Consider the following 21,123-nt stretch of genomic DNA (forward strand, 5'->3'; position numbering starts at 1 on the left):
CATTATACTCCATCTGCCAATTTTTTGCCCACTCACTTAGCCTGTCTATATGCCTTTGACGATTTTTTGTGTCCTTCTCACAATTTGCTTTCCCACCCATCTTTGTATCATCAGCAAACTTGGCAACATTACATTCGGTCATAAGAACATAAGAACATAAGAATTAGGAACAGGAGTAGGCCATCTAGCCCCTCGAGCCTGCTCCGCCATTCAACAAGATCATGGCTGATCTGGCCGTGGACTCAGCTCCACTTACCCGCCCTCTCCCCGTAACCCTTAATTCCCTTATTGGTTAAAAATCTATCTATCTGTGACTTGAATACATTCATTGAGCTAGCCTCAACTGCTTCCCTGGGCAGAGAATTCCACAGATTCACAACCCTCTGGGAGAAGAAATTCTTTCTCAACTCGGTTTTAAATTGGCTCCCCCGTATTTTGAGGCTGTGCCCCCTAGTTCTAGTCTCTCCGACCAGTGGAAACAACCTCTCTGCCTCTATCTTGTCTATCCCTTTCATGATTTTAAATGTTTCTATAAGATCACCCCTCATCCTTCTGAACTCCAAGGAGTAAAGACCCAGTCTACTCAATCTATCATCATAAGGTAACCCCCTCATTTCTGGAATCAGCCGAATGAATCGTCTCTGTACCCCTTCCAAAGCTAGTATATCCTTCCTTAAGTAAGGTGACCAAAACTGCACGCAGTACTCCAGGTGCGGCCTTACCAATACCTTATACAGTTGCAGCAAAACCTCCCTGCTTTTGTACTCCATCCCTCTCGCAATGAAGGCCAACATTCCATTCGCCTTCCTGATTACCTGCTGCACCTGCAAACTAACCTTTTGGGATTCATGCACAAGGACCCCCAGTCCATAACAACATACCACAGCATGTTGTAATTTCTCTCCATTCAAATAAGGTCCCTTCATCCAAGTCATTAATATAGATTGTAAATAGTAATAGTAAATTGTAAACAGCACAGAAACAGGCCATTCAGCCCAACCAGTTCATGCCGGCCTTTATGCTCCACTCGAACCTCCTCCCGTCTTTCCTCATCTAAATCTAGCAGCATAACCCTCTATTCTCCCCTCCCTCACACGCTTGTCCAACCCCCATTGAAATGCATCTATACGATTCGCTTCAACCACTCCCTGTGGTAGCGAGTTCTACAATCTCACCACTCTTTGGGCAAATATGTCCTTCTGAATTCAATATTGGATTTCTTGGTGACTATCTTATATCGATGGCCCCGAGTTATGCTCTTCCCCACAAGTGGAAACATTCTCTCTGTATCCACTCTGTCAAAACCTGTCGTAATTTTAAAGACCTCTTTTCGGTCACCCCTCAGCCTTCTTTTTTCGAGGGGTAAGAGACCTCGCCTGTTCATCCTTTCATGATATGCATACCCTCACGTAGAAGAATCTCTCTCTCTTATCCCCGTATTGGTGCCAGTGCCCCATGAATCGAAAGAATGGGCTACTGGCACCCGTACAGGGGCATCATGAAAAAATTGTTAATGATGCCGGCAACATCTTTCGCGAAAAACTCATCATAGTCAGTCCCTCAGAATCGAGGAAGACTTGCTTCCACTCTAAAAATGAGTCCTTAGGTGGCTGAACAGTCCAATACGAGAACCACAGTCCCTGTACTAAAAGCTAGTAAAGGAATGATTGTATGGTCCAAACGAATGAATACCAGGTTGTAAACCTGTGTAATTTTGAATACATCCACGAATGGAGCATTGGGATTTATTAGGAGGGTCTCGGTTCCAAATTCCTGTGCGACTGCTGTTTTTCTCAATGAAGACAACACTCAATTTACACTTGAAAGCTGTGACATTAGAAAATAACGGTTATTTTAAAGAAAAATTTACAAATCTTGAAGACACACGAATGATATCAGCGTGAAAGGCTTGTCATTTGTGGGGTTGCTTGAAAGAAAGAATTCGGGAATTTAAAAGTGACGCCCGAATAGGGACTTGAACCCTAGACCCTCAGATTAAAAGTCTGATGCTCTACCGACTGAGCTATCCGGGCTCTTGCCCAAAACATAACACAGCGACCTTCACTAGCTGACATTCAGCATTACATCGTTCTCCTTCTGCACTGATCCTGTCTGAACAGTGCATTTCTCTAACACACCCACACTTCACAAATACCCCCCTGGTTGCAGACCCTCTGGCTACTGGAAACAGTTTCCCTTTCTTTAGCTAGCAAAACAATTCATCATTTTCAACACCTCTATCAAATCTCCTCTGAACTTGCTTGGCACTAAGAAAAGAAAGAAATACTTTGACTTATATAGCGCCTTTCGCGTCCACCGGACCTCTTAACGTGCTTCGCAGCCAATGAAGTACTTTTGGAGAGGATTCACTCTGTAATGTGGGAAACGCGGCAGGCAATCCCACGGAGGACGACCCTCTCAGCGCTGATCTCATTAATGTATCTGAAAGAATTGTCACATTCCGATTTTTCTTTTAAATAGAGAGTATTTACGAATGGCTTTTAAGGTAATTGAGTGGCACATTTTCGAGATGAAGCATCCTTACTTTCATGCAGCCCTATGTTGCAGGAGTATTTCGAGCTGTTCTGTCCTGCTGTCTGAATAAACCTTACTAATCTCTGCTGAATATTTGCCACAACAGTTGATTTTTGAAATACAATACATTTTCTTAGTATATGTTAAAATGTTGCAAGCAAGCCTCATTTTTTTGGCAGGGTATTTTCTAATGTCACTGCTTTCAAGTGTAAATTGGGTGTTGTTGTCTTCATTGAGAAAAGCAGCTCCACAGGGACTTGAAGCCTAATGCAGTATAATGTGGATAAATGTGAGTTTATCCACTTTGGGGGCAAAAACACGAAGGCAGATTATTATCTGAATGGCAGCAGATTAGGAAAAGGGGAGGTGCAGCGAGACCTGGGTGTCGTGGTTCATCAGTCATTGAAGGTTGGCATGCAGGTACAGCAGGCAGTGAAGAAGGCAGATGGTCTATTGGCCTTCATAGCTAGGGGATTTGAGTATAGGAGCAGGGAAATCTTACTGCAGTTGTACAGGGCCTTGATGAGGCCCCACCTGGAATATTGTGTTCAGTTTTGGTCTCCGAATCTGAGGAAGGACGTTCTTGCTATTGAGGGAGTGCAGCGAAGGTTCACCAGACTGATTCCTGGGATGGCAGGACTGACATATGAGGAGAGACTGGATCAACTGGGCCTTTATACACTGGAGTTTGGAAGGATGAGAGGGGATCTCATAGAAACATATATAATTCTGACTGGACTGGACAGGTTAGATGCAGGAAGAATGTTTCCGATGTTGGGGAAGTCCAGGAGCAGGGGACATAGTCTTAGGATAAGGGGTAAGCCATTTAGGACTGAGATGAGGAGAAACTTCTTCACTCAGAGAGTTGTTAACCCTATGGAATTCCCTACCGCAGAGAGTTGTTGATGCCAGTTCATTGGATATATTCAAGAGGGAGTTATATATGGCCCTTGCGTCTAAAGGAATCAAGGGGTATGGCGAGAAAGCAGGAATGGGGTACTGAAGGAATGATCAGCCATGATCTTATTGAATGGTGGTGCAGGCTCGAAGGGCCGCATGGCCTACTCCTGCACCTATTTTCTATGTTTCTATGTTTCTATGTTTCGAGACCCTCATAATAAATTCTGCTTCCACCTCCATCACATCGCCCGTCTCCGCCCTTGCCTCAGCTCATCTGCTGTTGGAGCCCTCATCCATGCCTTTGTTACCTCTAAACTTGACAATTCCAACACACTCCTGGCTGGCCTCCCACATTCTACCCAACGTAAACTAGAGGTGATCCAAAACTCGGCTGCCTGTGTCCTAACTCGCACCCAGTCCAGCTCACCCATCACCCCCTGTGCTCGCCAAAGGCTCACCGAAGGTCTGTTTAGGCTGCCCTCAAAAAGTTTGTCACATCCTCCGCGATGACATGCAAGTGGAGGCATGGAATACAAGGGCAGGGAGGTCATGATTGAACTGTACAAAGCACGAGATGGCCACAACTGTGTGCCGTTCTGGTCACCACCTAAGGGAAAAGACGTGATTGCACTAGAGAGAGCGCAGAGGAGATTTACTAGGATGTTGCCTGGACTGGAGAATTTTAGCTATGAGGAAAGTTTGGATAGGCTGGGATTGTTTTCTTTTGAACAGAGGAGGCTGAGTGGGAGACCTGATTGAGATGTACAACATTATGAGGGTCCTGGATAGAGTGGATAGGAAGAAAGAATTTCCCTCAGCAGAGGTGTCAATAATCAAGGGGCATAGATTTAAAGTAATTGATAGGAGGTTTAGATAGGATTTGAGAAGGGATTTTTCACCCAGAGGGTGGTGAGGATGTGGAACTCTCTGCCTGAAAGGGTAGGAGAGGCAAAAACCCTCATCAGATTTAAACAGTACTTGAATACATATTTGAAGTGCTGTAACCTGCAATGCTACGGACCAAGAGTTGGAAAGTGGGATTAGGCAGGATAGCTCTTTGTCGGCTAGCATGGACACGGTGGGCTGAATGATCTCCTTCTAAATATTGCTATGGTTCTTCTACGCGAGGGCATGTATATCAGGAAAGGATGAATAGCTTACGGGTCTTTTCTCTTGAAAAAAGAAGGCTGAGGAATCTTTAAAATTATGAAAGATTTTGACAGAGTGGATACAGAGAGAATGTTTTCACTTATGGGAAGAGCGTAACTAGAGGCCATCAATATAAGATAGTCACCAAGAAATCCAATAGGGAATTCAGAAGAAACTTCTTTACCCAGAGAGTGATGAGAATGTGGAACTCGCTACCACAGGGAGTGGTTGAAGTGAATAGTCTAGATACATTAAAGGGGAGGTTGGACAAGCGTATGAGGGAGAAGGGAATAGAGAGTTATGCTGATAGATTTAGATGAGGAAAGATGGGAGGAGGCTCGAGTGGAGCATAAATGCCGGCATGGACTGGTTGGGCCGAATGGCCTGTTTCTGTGTCACAGTCTAAAGATAAGGGGTAAGCCATTTAGGACCGAGATGAGGAGAAACTTCTTCACCCAGAGAGTGGTGAACCTGTGGAATTCTCTACCACAGAAAGTTGTTGAGGCCAATTCACTAAATATATTCAAAAAGGAGTTAGATGAAGTCCTTACTACTAGGGGGATCAAGGGGTATGGCGAGAAAGCAGGAATGGGGTACTGAAGTTGCATGTTCAGCCATGAACTCATTGAATGACGGTGAAGGCTAGAAGGGCCGAATGGCCTACTCCTGCACCTATTTTCTATGTCTATGTCTATGTCTAAGTGCAGGGGAGTTATCCCCAGTGTTCGTCAATCAACATAACAAAAAAAACGATTATCCTGTCATTATCACATTGCTGTTTGTGGGAGCTTGCTGTGCACAAATTGGCTGCTGTGTTTCCCACATTACAACAGGGACTACACTCCAATAGTACTTCATTGGCTGTAAAGCGCTTTGAGACGTCCGGTGGTCATGAAAGGCGTTATGTCAATGCAAGTGTTTATTTTTTTTCTTAGTGCTGAGAAGGTTGAGAGGAGATTTAATCGAGGTGTTGAAAATGATGAATGGTTTTGCGAGCTGAAAAAAGAGAATTTGTTTCCAGTAGCCGGAGGGTCTGTAACGAGAGGGTATTTGTGAAGTGTGGGTGTGTGAGAGAAATGCACTGTTCAGACGGGATCAGTGCAGAATAATGTGAATGATGTAATGTGCAATGTCAGCCAGTGAGGGTCACTGTGTTATGCTTCATGCAAGAGCCCAGATAGCTCAGTCGTTAGAGCGTCAGACTTTTAATCTGAGGGTCTATAGAGTTCAAGTCTCTATTTGGGCGATGTTTTTAAATCGACAGACTCAATTCTCACTTTCAGGCAGCCCTGATCTCATTAATGTATTGCAAACATTTGTCACAGCACGATTATTCTTTACAATAGAGGGTATTTTCTAATGTCACTGCTTTCAAGTGTAAATTGGGTGTTGTCTTCATTGAGAAAAGCAGCAGTCGCACCGGGTCTTGGAACCAAGATCCTGATGCTCCATTAGTGGATGTCTTCAACGTTACACAGGTTTACAATCTGTTATGCCTATAAAGCTGTAATTATCATGTCTAACCACCAGTGGAATTATCGCCTGGAGTCCCAAGGGATTGTGGGATTGAGCAGCTGTATATAAGGAGGCCTCACAGGCTGGAGAGGCATTCTGGGATCTGCAACAAAGGACGACGGTCACACTTACTTTGAGCTTGCAGCATCTAGTCTAACTCTTTATCCAAGACAATACAACTGGTGACGAGATAAATAACGAACCCCAATGCAACAATGCAGAGAACTGTGGGCATGCTGGAGAAATTTTCAGAGGGAGATAATTGGGAAACCTTCGTGGAACGACTTGACCAGTACTTCGTGGCCAACAAGCTGGAAGGAGAAGCGAACGCTGCCAAACGAAGGGCGATCCTCCTCACCGTTTGCGGGGCATCAACGTATGGCCTCATGAAAAACCTACTCGCTCCAGCAAAAGCCACAGACAAGTCATACGATGAGTTGTGCACACGGGTCCGGGAGCATCTAAACCCGAAGGAAAGCATTCTGATGGCGAGGTATCGGTTCTACACGAACAAGAGGACTGAAGGCCAGGAAGTGGCGAGCTACGTTGCCGAGCTAAGGCACCTTGCAGGACATTGCGGATTTGAATACACTTGGAGCATACGCTCAGGGACTTCTTTGTACCTGGCATTGGCCATGAAGTAATACTTCGCAAACTTTTGACTGTAAAGATCCCAACCTTGAGTAAAGCCATAACGACAGCCCAGGTGTTAATCTCCACTAGTGACAATACCAAACAGATTCCCCAGCACACTAGTGCTGCTGCAAGTACTGAGAACAAAGTAACGTTGTTTTCGAATTGAAATGTACTTGGCAGGACTTACACGCCTGTAGCTGCACGTTCACAGATGACTCAGAGTCTGCCATCAAGGGTGGTGAATATATGGCCATTAACACCTTGTTGGTATTGCGGGGGTGATCATCGTTTCCATTCATGCCGCTTCAAAGGGTATGTTTGCAATGGCTGTGGAATAATGGGACACCTCCAACTCATGTGCAGGCAAGCTGCAAACCCTGCTAATCCTGCAAACCACCATGTTGCAGAGGTGGACAGATCCACAGTGGATCATGACTAACCAGAGCCTCAGATCGAGGAGGCAGAGGTATATGGGGTGCACGCATTTACCACAAAGTATCCCCTGATAATGCTGAAGGTTGAATTAAATGGAATCCTGGTGTCCATGGAGCTGGACGCGGGCGCCAGCCAGTCCATAATGAGTAAAAAGACTTTCGATAAGTTGTGGTGCAACAAGGCTTCAAGGTCAGTCCTGACTCCCATTCGTACCAAACTCAGAATGCACCCAAAGGAACTGATTCCCATAATTGGCAATGCTACCGTAAAGGTCTCCTACGATGCAGCGGTGCATGAGTTACCACTCTGTGTAGTACCGGGCGATGGCCCCACGCTGTTCGGCAAGAGCTGGCCTGGAATGATATGCTGGAACTGGGACGACGTCTGAGCGCTTTCGTCCGTCGACGACACCTCATGTGCCCAGGTCCGAAGCAAGTTCCCAGCGCTGTTCGAACCAGGCATCGGGAAGTTCCAAGGAGCAAAAGTGCAGATCCATTCGATTCTAGGGGCGCAACCCATCCATCACAAAGCGAGAGCGGTACCTTACATGATGAGAGAGAGGGTGGTGATCGAGCTGGACAGGCTGCAACGAGAGGGCATCATTTCACCGATCGAATTCAATGAGTGGGCCAGTCCTATCGTTCCAGTCCTCAAGGGAGACGGCACCGTCAGAATCTGTGGTGATTACAAAGTAACTATCAATCATTTCTCGCTGCAGGATCAATACCAGCTACAAAAACCAGATGACTTATTTGCTACGCTGGCGGGAGGGAAAACATTCACAAAGCTGGACTTGACCTCGGCCGACATGATGCAGGAGCTGGAGGAATCTTCGAAAGGCCTCACTTGCATCAATATGCACAAAGGTATTTTCGTTTACAACAGATGTTCGTTTGGGATTCAATCGGCCGTGGCGATATTCCAGAGGAATATGGAAAGCTTGCTGAAGTCGGTCCCGCGCACCGTGGTCTTCCAGAACGATATCTTGGTGACAGGTCGGGACACCGTCGAGCACCTGCAGAACCTGGAGGAGGTTCTTCGTCGGCTTAATCATGTGGAGCTCAGGCTAAAACGCTCGAAGTGCATTTTCCTAGCTCCTGATGTGGAGCTCCTGGGGCGAAGAATCGCGGCGGACAGCATCAGACCCACTGATTCGAAGATGGAAGCAATCAAGAACGCACTGAGACAACAGAACGTGACGGAGCTGAGGTCATTTCTAAGACTCCTGAACTAATTTGGTAATTTATTACCCGCTGTTAGAACATTGTTAGAACCCCTGCACTCTTTACTGAGCAAAGGAGATGAATGAGTATGGGGTAAAAGCCACGAAAATGCCTTTGCGAAAGCTAGGAAGCTGTGATGTTCAAACAAATTGCTTGTGTTGTACGATCCATGGAAACGTTTGGTACTAGCCTGTGATGCGTCGTTGTACGGTGTCGCGAGTGTATTGCAACAAGCTAATGGATTTGGGAAATTGCAACTGGTTGCTTATGCATCCAGAAGTCTGTCTGAGGCTGAGAGGGCCTACAGTATGATCAAAAAAGAAGCTTTAGCCTGTGTTTACGGGGTAAAGAAAATGCATCAATATCTGTTCGGGCTCAAATTTGAATTGGAAACTGACCATAAGCCGCTTATGTCCCTCTTTTCTGAAAACAAGGGGATAAATACAAATGCATTAGCCCTCATCCAGAGATGGGCGCTCACATTGTCCGCACACAACTACGCCATCCGCCACAGCCCAGGCACAGAAAACTGCCGATACTCTCAGTAGGCTACCACTGCCCACCACCGGGGTGGAGATGGCACAGCCTGCAGATTTAGTTATGGTAATGGAAGCATTCGAGAGTGAGCAATCACTTGTTACCGCCCGACAGATTAGAACCTGGACGAGCCAGGAACCCTTACTGTCCTTAGTAAAAAACTGTATGCTCCACGGGAGTTGGTCTAATGTCCCATTAGAGATGCAGGAAGAAATAAAGCCGTACCAGCAGTGCAAAGATGAAATGTCTATACAGGCAGACTGCCTCCTATGGGGCAATCGTGTAGTTTTGCCAAAAAAGGACAGGGACACTTTCATTAGTGATCTCCTCAGTACCCACCCAGGCATTGTAATGATGAAAGCGACAGTCAGAAATCACGTGTGGTGACCCGGTATCGATGCAGACTTGGAGTCCTGTGTGCACAAATGAAATACATGTTCCCAGTTGAGCAATACATCCAGGGAGACGCCACTAAGTTTATGGTCTTGGCCCTTCAATCCGTGGTCTAAGGTTCATGTCGACTATGCAGGCCCATTCTTGGGAAAAGTGTTTTTAGTGGTTGTAGATGCGTACTCCAAATAGATTGAATGTGTGATAATGTTGGCAAACACGTCCGCTGCCACCATTGAAAGCCTACGGGGCATGTTTGCCATGCACGCCTGCCTGATGTCCTTGTAAGTGACAATGGGCCGTGCTTTACCAGTGCCGAATTCAAGGAATTCATGTCCCACAATAGGGTCAAACTAGTCACGTCTGCCTCGTTTCAGTCAGCGTCCAACGGTCAGGCAGAACAAGCAGTTCAAACAATCAAACAGAGCTTGAAAAGGGTAACTGAAGGCTCACTGCAGACTCGCTTATCCCGAGTCCTGCTTAGTTACCGCACAAGACCCCACTCGCTCACCAGGGTCCCTCCCGCTGAACTGCTCATGAAAAGGGCACTTAAGACAAGGCTCTCGTTAGTCCACCCTGATCTACACAAACAGGAAGAGAGCAGGCGGCTTCAACAGAATACATATTATGATCGCGCAAATGTGTCACGCGAAATTGAAGTAAATGATTCTGTATTTTGTGTTGAACTATGGACAAGGTCCCAAGTGGATTGCTGGCACTGTTTTGGCCAAAGAGGGGAGTCGGGTGTTTGTGGCCAAACTCGCAAATGGGCTCACCTGCAGGAAACACTTGGACCAAACAAAACTCAGATTTACGGACTATCCAGAACAACCCACAATAGATGCTACCTTTTTTGACCCTCCAACACACACACAAAAGGCAACCGACCCAGCGGTTGACCACGAAGCAGAACCCATCACCCATAGCAGCCCAGCAAGGCTCACCACCCCCAGCAGTCCAGCAAGGCCAGCTGTGCACCAGCTCAGCGAAGGCCCAACAAATGACTCACCAACACCAGCATTTGCACTGAGACGATCAACCAGGGAAAGGAAGGCCCCAGATCGACTCACATTGTAAATAGTTACACTATTGACTTTGGGGAGGGAATATTGTTATGTAATTACCATGTCCAACCACCGGAGCTTATCTGCTGGAGTCCTAAGGGATCCCACAATCCCTTGGGAGAACCTGTATATAAGGAGGTCTCACAGGCTGGAGAAGCTCACTGAGATCTACAATAAAGGACAATCGCCACACTTACCTTGAGCTTGCAGCATCTGGTCTGACTCTTTATCCAAGACATAACACAATCATTCCTTTACTAGCTTTTAACTAAAGATATTAAATATATCATGAAAGATATTAACAACAATGTTTTATTCTGCTATACTGTACACTCTTTTCTTTACCATTTGGCAGCTTCATAAAGTTCAGTCTGAAGCTCATGGAATATATTACTATGTAGAACTTCAAAAACTGGTCAAGAAATGCCATTCTTAATGCCATTCAATCCAGAGAAGTGGGAGGTAATTCATTTGGGGAGGGCAAACAAGGCAAGGGAATTCACATTAAATAACAGGATACTGAGAAGTGTAGAGGAACAGAGGAACCTTGGAGTGCATTTCACAAATTTCTGAAGATATCAGTCAGCAAGATAATGTGGATAAGAAGGCACACGCGATATTTTCCTTTATTAACCAAGGCATAGAATATGAGAGCACGGAGATTATGCCAGTTAGGCCACAGCTGGAGTACTGCGTGCAGTTCTGGTCACCACATTACAGGAAAGATGTGATTGCATGAGAGAGGGTACAGAGGAGATGTGCGAGGATGTTGCTTTGACTGGAGAATTTTAGCTATGAGGAAACATTGGATAGGCTGGGGTTGGTTTCTTTGGAACAGAGGCTGAGGGGAATCCTTATTGAGGTTTATAAAATTATGAGGGGCCTAGATAGGGTGGATAGGAAGGACCTGTTTCCCTTAGCAGAGGGGTCAACAGCCAGGGGCATAGATTTAAAGTAATTGGTAGGAGGTTCAGAGGGGATTTGGGAGGAAATGTTTTCACCCAGAGGGTTGTGGGGGTCTGGGACCCACTGCCTCAAAGGATGGCAAAGACATAAACCCTCACCACATTTAAGGTATTTGGATATGCAATTGACATGGCGTAAATTACAGGACTATGGACTAAGAGCTGGAAAGTGGGATTATCCTGGATAGCTTTTGGCAACTGGCATGGACGTGATGGGCCGAAATGGACTCCCTCCATGCTGTAAATTTCTATGATTCTATGATTCCATGAACATCCTGATAAATCTCCTGTGTACCCTCTCGAGTGCAATCACATCTTTCCTGCAATGTGGTACATGTCTTCTTCTTAGCCAGTCCCTCGGAGTCCAGGATGAATTGCTTCCACACTAATATAATTCTCAGGTGACTCTTGAGTGCAATGCGGGACCTACAGTCTCTGTCACGGGTGGGGCAGACGGTGGTTGGAGGGACGGGTGGGTTTGGGAGCTTGGGTTGTCGTAAGCTCCTTCTGCTGTCTGCACTTGACTTCCGTGTTCTCCCGGCGAAGAGGCTCGAGATGTTCGGCGCCTTCCCGGATGCTTCTCTTCCACTTTGATCGGTCTTGGGCCAGCGATTCCCAGGTGTCGGTGGGGATGTTGCACTTTTTCAAGGAGGTTTTGAGGGTGTCCTTGAAGCCTTTCCTCTGCCCACCTGGGGCTCGCTTGCCATGTTGCAGCTCTGAGTAGAGCTCTTTTTTGGGGAGTCTCGTATCGGCCCTGCAGACAATGTGGCCCGTCCATCGGAGCTCATTAAGTGTAGTCAATGCCTCGAAGCTGGGGGGTGTTGGCCTGAGCGACAACACTGACGTTGGTGCGTCTGTCCTGCCAATGGATTTGCAGGATCTTGCGGAGGCAGCATTGGTGGTACTTCTGCAGTGCTTTGAGGTGCCTGCTGTACATAGTCCATGTCTCTGCAGTACTGTAGCTGTGACCTAACTGGTATTTTATACTCTTCAAGCATGACCTCCCCTCTCTTATATTCTATATCTCGGCTAATAAAGGCAAGCATTCAGTATGCCGTCTTAACCACCTTAACCACCTGTCCTGCTATCTTCAGGGATCTGTGGACATGTACTTCTCTGTTCCTCTACACTGCTCAGTGCCCAACCATTTATTGTGTATTCCCTTGCCTTGCATCACCCTCCTCCAACGCATTACCTCACAGTTCTCCGGATTGAATTCCATTTGCCACTGTTCTGCCCACCTGCCCGGTTCATTGACATCTTCCTGCAGTCCACAGCTTTCTTATTCATTATCAACCACACGGCCAATTTTTGTCTGCAAACTTCTTAATCATACCCCCTACAATTAGATGAGGAAAGACGGGATGAGGTTCGAGTGGATCGATAGCGTTGGCATCGACTGATCGGGCCGAATGGCCTGTTTCTGTTTTGTATATCCAATGCAATCCTGTGTAATCTATGATTGCATGAAGCTGGGGTTGTTCTCCTTAGTGCTGAGAAGGTTGAGAGGAGATGTGATTGAGGTGATGAAAATTATGAATGGTTTTGAGAGAGTAAATAAAGAGAAACTGTTTCCAGTGGCAGGATGGTCAGTGCGGAATAATTTGAATGATGTAACATGTAATATCAGCCAGTGAAGGTCGCTGTGTTATATTGCAGGCAAGAGTAGGGATGGCTCAGTCGGTAGAACAACAGATTTCTTAATCTGTGGGTTGAGAGTTCAAGTCCTGATTCAAACGATGCTTTTAAATCAATATTCCCAATTCTCTCTTTCATCATCATCACAGGCAATCCCTCGAAACGAGGATGACTTGCTTCCACGTCAAAATAGGATGAGTTCACAGGTGTTCCAATGAAGGACCTAATATTCCAGATGCCGAACTATATATTGAAGGGTGGAAGATACCTGAGGGTGCATTTTTTTAACGTGTGGTGGCCATTGCACACCAGCCACCACACGAGCTTGACAGAGCGAGGTCTTGGTCCAGTGGCAAGGGTTAACCAAGACGACTGGAGACCTGCTCTGCTGCACGGACCTAGTGCGCGCACACATATCGCAGTGTGGGCTGGCCAGTGCTGCCCCTGGGCCCTCGCCTCTTCTGAGCCCCGAACTCAAGCCTCTCCTGGGCCCCGATCACGTCCCTCTACAGTCTCTCGCCGCTCCTTCGCCCCGACCTCGCCGCTCCTGCTGTATCTGCCCACGCTCCAATCACCGACCTTGATGACGATACTCTTCGCTGCAGTCGCCCTCCTGCACCAGCTCGTGCTGTACCTTGCAGTGGTACACCACCACGCTGCCTATGGTCGCCGTTCACTGCTCCCTTAATGGCCCCGACCTGATGGTCTCTCTTTCAGGCAACCCCACGAAAGATAAGCCTTTCACGCTGATCTTATTAATATATCTTAAAAATTTGTCACAGGCAGATTATTCCTTTAAATAGAGGGTACTTTCTAATGTCACTGCATCAAGTGTAAATTGGGTGTTGCCTTCATTGAGAAAAGCAGCAGTCGCACCGGGAGTTGGAACCGAGACCCTCATAATAAATCCTGATGCTCCATTAGTGGATGTGTTCAACATTACACAGGTTTACAACATGGTATGCATTCGTTTGGACCAGACAATCATTCCTTCATTAGTTTTTAGCTAAAGACATTAAAGCCATCATGAAAGATATTAACAACAATGTTTTACTCCACTATGCTGTGCACACCTTCCTTTACCATTTAGCAGCTTCAGAAAGTTCAGTCTGAAGCCCATGGAATATATGAATATGTTGAACTTCAAAAACTGATCAAGAAATGCCATTCTTAATGCTATTCAATCCAGTGACATGTGTGGTAATGCATTTGGGGAGGGCTAACAAGGTAAAGGAATACACAATAAATGGTAGGACACTGAGAAGTGTGGAGGAACAGAGGGACCCGGGAGTGTATGTCCACAGATCCCTGAAGGTAGCAGGCCAGGTAGATCAGGTGGTTAAGAAAGCATACGGAATGCTTGCCTTTATTAGCTGAGGCATAATACAAGAGCAGGGAGGTTATGCTTGAACTTGATAAAACACTATTTAGGCCACAGCTGGAGAACTGTGTACAATTCTGGTCACCACATTACAGGAAAGATGTGATTGCACTAGAGAGGGTACAGCGGAGATTTACGAGGATGTTGCCTGGACTGGAGAATTTTAGCTATGAGGAAAGATTGGATGGTGGGGGTTGTTTCCTTTGAAACAGAGGTGGCTGAGGGGAGATCTAATTGAAGTGTATACATTTTTGAGGGGCCAAGATATAGTGGATAGGGAGGACCTGTTTCCCTGAGGAGAAGGGTCAATAAGGAAGGGGCATAGATTTAAAGGAGGTTTAGAGGGGATTTGAGAAGAAATATCTTCACCCAGAGGGTGGTGGGAGTGTGGAACTCACTACCTGAAAGGGTGGCAGATGCAAAAACCCTCATCAGATTTAAACAGTACTTGAATACATATTTGAAGTGCTGTAACCTGCAATGCTACGGACCAAGGATTGAAAAGTGGGATTAGTCAGGATAGCTCTTTGTCGGCTAGCATGGACACGGTGGGCTGAATGATCTCCTTCGAAATATTGCTATGATTCTTCAACGCGAGGGTATTCATATCAGGAAAGGATGAACAGGCTGGGTCTCTTTTCTCTTGAAGATAGAAGGCTGAGGGATGATACAAAAGGATGTTTAAAATGCTGAAAGGTTTTGACAGAGTGGATACAGAGAAAATGTTTCCACTTGTGGGAAGAGCATAACTAGAGGCCATCAATATAAGATAGTTACCAAGAAATCCAATGGGGAATTCAGAAGAAACTTCTTTACTCAAAGACTGGTGAGAATGTGGAACTCACTACCAGAGGGAATGGTTGAAGCGAATAGTATAGATACATTTAAGGGGAGGCTGGACAAGCGTATGAGGGAGAAGGGAATAGAGGGTTATGCTGATAGATTTAGATGAGGAAAGACAGGAGGAGGCTCGAGTGGAGCATAAATGTCAGCATGGACTGGTTGGGCCGAATGGCCTGTTTCTGTGCCCTATATCCTATGTAAACCTATATAATCTATGATCATATGAAGCTGGGTTTTATTATCCTCAAGTGGACATAAAAGATTCCATGGCAGTATATCGAAGAAGCACAGGGGATTTATCCCCAGTGTCTCTCAATCAACAGAAGAAAAAAACAGATTATCCTGTCATTATCACATTGCTGTTTGTGGGAGCTTGCTGTGCACAAATTGGCTGCCGCGTTTCCCACATTACAACAATGACTACACTCCAATAGTACTTCACTGGGTGTAAAGCACTTTGAGATGTCCGGTGGTGATGAAAGGCGTTATGTCAATGCAAGTGTTTATTTTTTTTCTTGGTGCTGAGAAGGTTGAGAGGAGATTTGATAGAGGTGTTGAAAATAATGAATGGTTTTGCGAGTTAAATAAAGAGAAATTGTTTCCAGTAGCCGGAGGGTCTGTAACCAGGGGGTATTTGTGAAGTGTGGGTGTGTGAGAGAAAAGCACTGTTGAGACAGGATCAGTGCAGAATAATGTGAATGATGTAATGTGCAATGTCAGCCAGTGAGGGTCACTGTGTTATATTTGTTGCAAGATCCTGGATAGCTCAGTCGGTAGAGCGTCAGACTTTTAATCTGAGGGTCTAGGGTTCAAGTCCCTATTCGGGCGATGCTTTTAAATTGACAGACTCTTTTCTCTCTTTCAGGCAGCCCTGATCTCATTAATGTATTGCAAACATTTGTCACAGCACGATTATTCTTTACAATAGAGGGTATTTTCTAATGTCACTGCTTTCAAGTGTAAATTGTCTGTTGTCTTCATTGAGAAAAGCAGCAGTCGCACCGGGTCTTGGAACCGAGACTCTCATAATAAATCCTGATGCTTTATTCGTGGATATATTCAACATGACACAGGCTTACAACTTGGTATGTATTTGTTTGGACCAGACAATCTGTTATGTCTGTAAACCTGTAATTATCATGTCGAACCACCAGAGGGCTTATCGCCTGGAGTCCCACGGGATTGTGGGATTGAGCACCTGTATTATATAAGGAGGTCTCACAGGCTGGAGAGGCAATCTGAGAATCTGCAATAAAGGACTCCGGTCGCACTTACTTTGAGCTTGCAGCATCTAGTCTGGCTCTTCATCCAAGACAATACAACTGGCGACGTGATAAATAACGAACCCCAATGCAACAATGCAGAGAACTGTGGGTGTGCTGGAGAAATTTTCAGTGGGAGGTGTTTGGGAAACCATCGTGGAACGACTTGACCAATACTTCGTGGCCGAGAAGCTGGAAGGAGAAGCTGAACGCTGCCAAACGAAGGGCGATCCTCCTCACCGTTTGCGGGACATCAACGTATGGCCTCATGAAAAACCTACTCGCTCCAGCAAAACCCACAGACAAGTCATACGATGAGTTGTGCACACTGGTCCGGGAGCATCTAAACCTGAAGGAAAGCATTCTGATGGCGAGGTATCGGTTCTACACGTACGAGAGGACTGAAGGCCAGGAAGTGGCGAGCTACGTTGCCGAGCTAAGGCACCTTGCAGGACATTGCGAATTTGAAGGAAACTTGAAGCATATGCTCAGGGACTTCTTTGTACCTGGCATTGGCGATGAAGTAATATTTCGCAAACTTTTGACTGTAAAGATCCCAACCTTGAGTAAAGCCATAACGATAGCCCAGGTGTTCATCTCCACCAGTGACAATATCAAACAGATTCCCCAGCACACTAGTGCTGCTGCAAGTACTGAGAACAAAGTAACGTTGTTTTCGAATTGAAATGTACTTGGCAGGACTTACACGCCTGCAGCTGCATGTCCACAGATGACTCAGAGTCTGCCATCAAGCGTGGTGAATATAAGGCCATTAACACCTTGTTGGTATTGCGGGAGTGATCATCAATTCCATTCATACCGCTTCAAAGGGTATGTTTGCAATGGCTGTGGAACAATGGGACACCTCCAACGTATGTGCAGGCAAGCTGCAAACCCTGCTACTCCTGCAAACCACCATGTTGCAGAGGTGGACAGATCCACGGTGGATCATGACTAACCAGAGCCTCAGACCGAGGAGGCAGAGATATATGGGGTGCACGCATTTACCACAAAGTATCCCCTGATAATGCTGAAGGTTGAATTAAATGGACTCCTGGTGTCCATGAAGCTGGACACGGGCGCCAGCTAGTCCATAATGAGTAAAAAGACTTTCGATAAGTTGTGGTGCAACAAGGCTTCAAGGCCAGTCCTGACTCCCATTCGTACCAAACTCAGAACATACAAAAAGGAACTGATTCCCTTAATTTACAGTACTACTGTAAATATCTCCTACGATGGAGCGATGCACAAGTTACCACTCTGGGTGGTACCAGACGATGGCCCCACACTATTCGGCAGCAGCTGGCTGGGAAAGATACGCTGGAACTGGGACAATGTCTGAGCGCTTTCGTCCGTCGACGACACCTCATGTGCCCAGGTACTAAGCAAGTTCCCCTCGCTGTTCAAACCAAGCATCGGGAAGTTCCAAGGAGCAAAAGTGCAGATCCATTCGATTCCTGGGGCGCGACCCATCCATCACAAGGCGAGAGCGGTACCTTACATGTTGGGAGGGTGGAGATCGAGCTGGACAGGCTGCAACGAGAGGGTATCATTTCGCAAATCGAATTCAATGAGTGGGCCAGTTTGATTGTTCCAGTCCTCATAGGGAGACGGCACAGTCCGAATCTGTGGTGATTACAAAGTAACTATCAATCGTTTCTCGCTGTAGGATCAATACCCGCTACAAAAAGCAGATGACCTATTTGCTACGCTGGCGGGAGGGAGAACATCCACAAAGCTGGACTTGACCTCGGCCGACATGATGCAGGAGCTGGAGGATTCTTCGAAAGGCCTCACTTACATCAAAACGCACAAAGGTATTTTCGTTTAAAACTGATGCCCATTTGGGATTTGATCGGGCGTGGCGATGTTCCAGTGGAACATGGAACGTTTGCTGAAGTCTGTCCCGTGCTCCGTGGTCTTTCAGGACAACATCTTGGATACAGATCGGACACCGTCGAGCACCTGCAGAACCTGGAGGAGGTTCTTAGTCGGCTTAATCATGTGGGGCTCAGGCTAAAACGCTCGAAGTGCATTTTCCTCGCGCCTGAAGTGGAGCTCCTGGGGAGAAGAATCATGGCGGACGGCATCAAGACCACAGAACGTGATGGAGCTGATGTCATTTCGAGGACGCCTGAACTATTTTGGTCACTTCTTATCGGCTCTTAGCACATTGTTAGAACCCCTGCACTCTTTACTGCATAAGGAAAATGAATGAGTATGGGGTAAAGCCACGAAAATGCCTTTGAGAAAGCTAGGAAGCTGCTATGTTCAAACAAATTGCTTGTGTTGTACGATCCATGGAAACGTTTGGTACTAACCTGTGATGCATCGTTGTACGGTGTCGCGAGTGTATTGCAACAAACTAATGAATTTGGGAAATTACAACTGGTTGCTTATGCATCCAGAAGTCTGTCTAAGGCCAAGAGGGCCTACAAGATGATCGAAAAATAAGCGTTAGCGTGTGTTTACGGGGTAAAGAAAATGCATGAATATCTGTTCGGGCTCAAATTTGAATTGGAAACCGACCATAAGCCGCTTATGTCCCTCTTCTGAAAATAAGGGGATAAATACGAATGCATCGGCCCGCATCCAGAGATGGGCGCTCACGTTGTCCGCATACAATTACGCCATCCACCACAGGCCAGGCACAGAAAACTGTGCCGATGCTCTCAGTAGGCTATCATTGCCCACCACCGGGGTGGAGATGGCACAGCCTGCAGATTTAATTATGGTAATTGTAATTTGAGAGTGAGCAATCACCTGTTACCGCCCGACAGATTAGAACCTGGATGAGCCAGGACCCCTTACTGTCCTTAGTAAAAAAACTGTGTGCTCCATGGGATTGGTCTAGTGTCCCTTTAGAGATGCAGGAAGAAATAAAGCCGTACCAGCGGCGCAAAGATGAAATGTCTATACAGGCAGACTGCCTCCTATGGGGCAATCGGGTAGTTGTGCCAAAAAAGGACAGGGACACTTTCATTAGTGATCTCCACAGTACCCACCCAGGCATTGTAATGATGAAAGCGATAGCGAGATCCCACGTGTGGTGGCCCGGTATCAATGCAGACTTGGAGTCCTCTGTGCACAAATGAAATACATGTTCTCAGTTCAGCAATGCACCCAGGGAGACGCCACTAAGTTTATGGTCTTGGCCCTCCAAACCGTGGTCTAGGGTTCATGTCGTCTATGCAGGCCCATTCTTGGGAAAAATGTTTTTCGTGCTTGTAGATGCATACTCCAAATGGATTGAATGTGTGATAATGTCGGCAGCACATCTGCTGCCACCATTGAAAGCCTACGGGCCATATTTGCCACGCACGGCCTGCCTAATGACCTTGCAAGTGACAATGGGCCGTGCTTTACCAGTGCCGAATTCAAGGCATTCATGACCCACAATGGGGTCAAACTAGTCACGTCTGCCTCGTTTAAGCCAGCGTCCAACGGTCAGGCAGAACAAGCAGTTCAAACTATCAAGTAGAGTTTGAAAAGGATAACTGAAGGCTCACTGCAGACTCGCTTATCCCAAGTCCTGCTTAGTTACCGCACAAGACCCCACTCGCTCACCGGGGTCCCTCCCGCTGAACTGCTCATAAAATGGCACTTAAGACAAGGCTCTCGTTAGTCCACCCTGATCTACACGAACAGGTAGAGAGCAGGCGGCTTCAACAGAATACATGTCATAATTGCGCAAATGTGTCACGTGAAATTGAAGTAAATGATGCTGTATTTGTGTTGAACTCTGGACAAGGTCGCAAGTGGATTGCTGGCACTGTTTTGGCCAAAGAGGGGAGTAGGGTGTTTGTGGTCAAACTCGCAAATGGACTCACCTGCAGAAAACACTTGGACCAAATCAAACTCAAATTCACGAACTATCCAGAACAACCCAGAATAGACTCTACCCTTTTTGACCCTCCAACACACACACAAGAGGCAACCGATCCAGCGGTTGACCACGAAGCAGAACCCATCACCTGCAGCAGCCCAGCAAGGCTCACCTCCCCCAGCAGTCCAGGAAGGCCAGCTGTGCATCAGACCAGCGAAGGCCCAACAAATGACATACCAACACCAGCATTTACACCGAGACAATCAACCAGGGAAAGGAAGACCCCAGATCGACTCACATTGTAAATAGTTACACTATTGACTTTGGTGGGGGGGGAGGGCGGGGGTGGTGTTGTTATGTATGTAAACCTGTAATTACCATGTCTAACCACCAGAGTGCTTATCCCCTGGAGTCCTAAGGGATCCACAATCCCTTGGGAGAACCTGTATATAAGAAGGCCTCACAAGCTGGAGAGGCACTCTGAGATCTGTAATAAATGACGACGGCCACACTTACTTTAAGCTTGCAGCATCTGGTCTGACTTTTTATCCAAGACATAACACAATCATTCCTTTACTAATTGACTAGCTAAAGATATGAAAGACATCATGAAAGATATTAACAACAATGTTTTATTCTGCTATACTGTGCACCCTTTCCTTTACCATTTGGCAGCTTCAGAAAGTTCAGTCTGAAGGCCATGGAATATATTAATATGTAGAACTTCAAAAACTGGTCAAGAAATGCCATTCTTAATGCCATTCAATCCAGAGAAGTGTGAGGTAATGTATTTGGGGAGGGCTAACAAGGCAAGGGTATAAACA

The 21,123-nt window shown here is 46.4% G+C and overlaps 3 non-coding genes across 3 annotated transcripts; 2 read left to right on the forward strand and 1 right to left on the reverse strand.

The window, feature by feature from the left end:
* Positions 1–1,960: 1,960 nt before the first annotated feature.
* trnak-uuu (transfer RNA lysine (anticodon UUU)) lies at positions 1,961–2,033 on the reverse strand. Its single transcript has one exon. It is a non-coding gene; the product is annotated as a tRNA-Lys (tRNA).
* Positions 2,034–5,755: 3,722 nt separating this feature from the next.
* Positions 5,756–5,830, forward strand: trnak-uuu (transfer RNA lysine (anticodon UUU)). The gene has a single exon. It is a non-coding gene; the product is annotated as a tRNA-Lys (tRNA).
* Positions 5,831–15,966: 10,136 nt separating this feature from the next.
* Positions 15,967–16,039, forward strand: trnak-uuu (transfer RNA lysine (anticodon UUU)). Its single transcript has one exon. It is a non-coding gene; the product is annotated as a tRNA-Lys (tRNA).
* Positions 16,040–21,123: the final 5,084 nt, after the last annotated feature.

The sequence above is a fragment of the Pristiophorus japonicus genome, chromosome 9 (genome assembly GCF_044704955.1).
Source record: "Pristiophorus japonicus isolate sPriJap1 chromosome 9, sPriJap1.hap1, whole genome shotgun sequence".
NCBI lineage: Eukaryota > Metazoa > Chordata > Chondrichthyes > Pristiophoridae > Pristiophorus > Pristiophorus japonicus.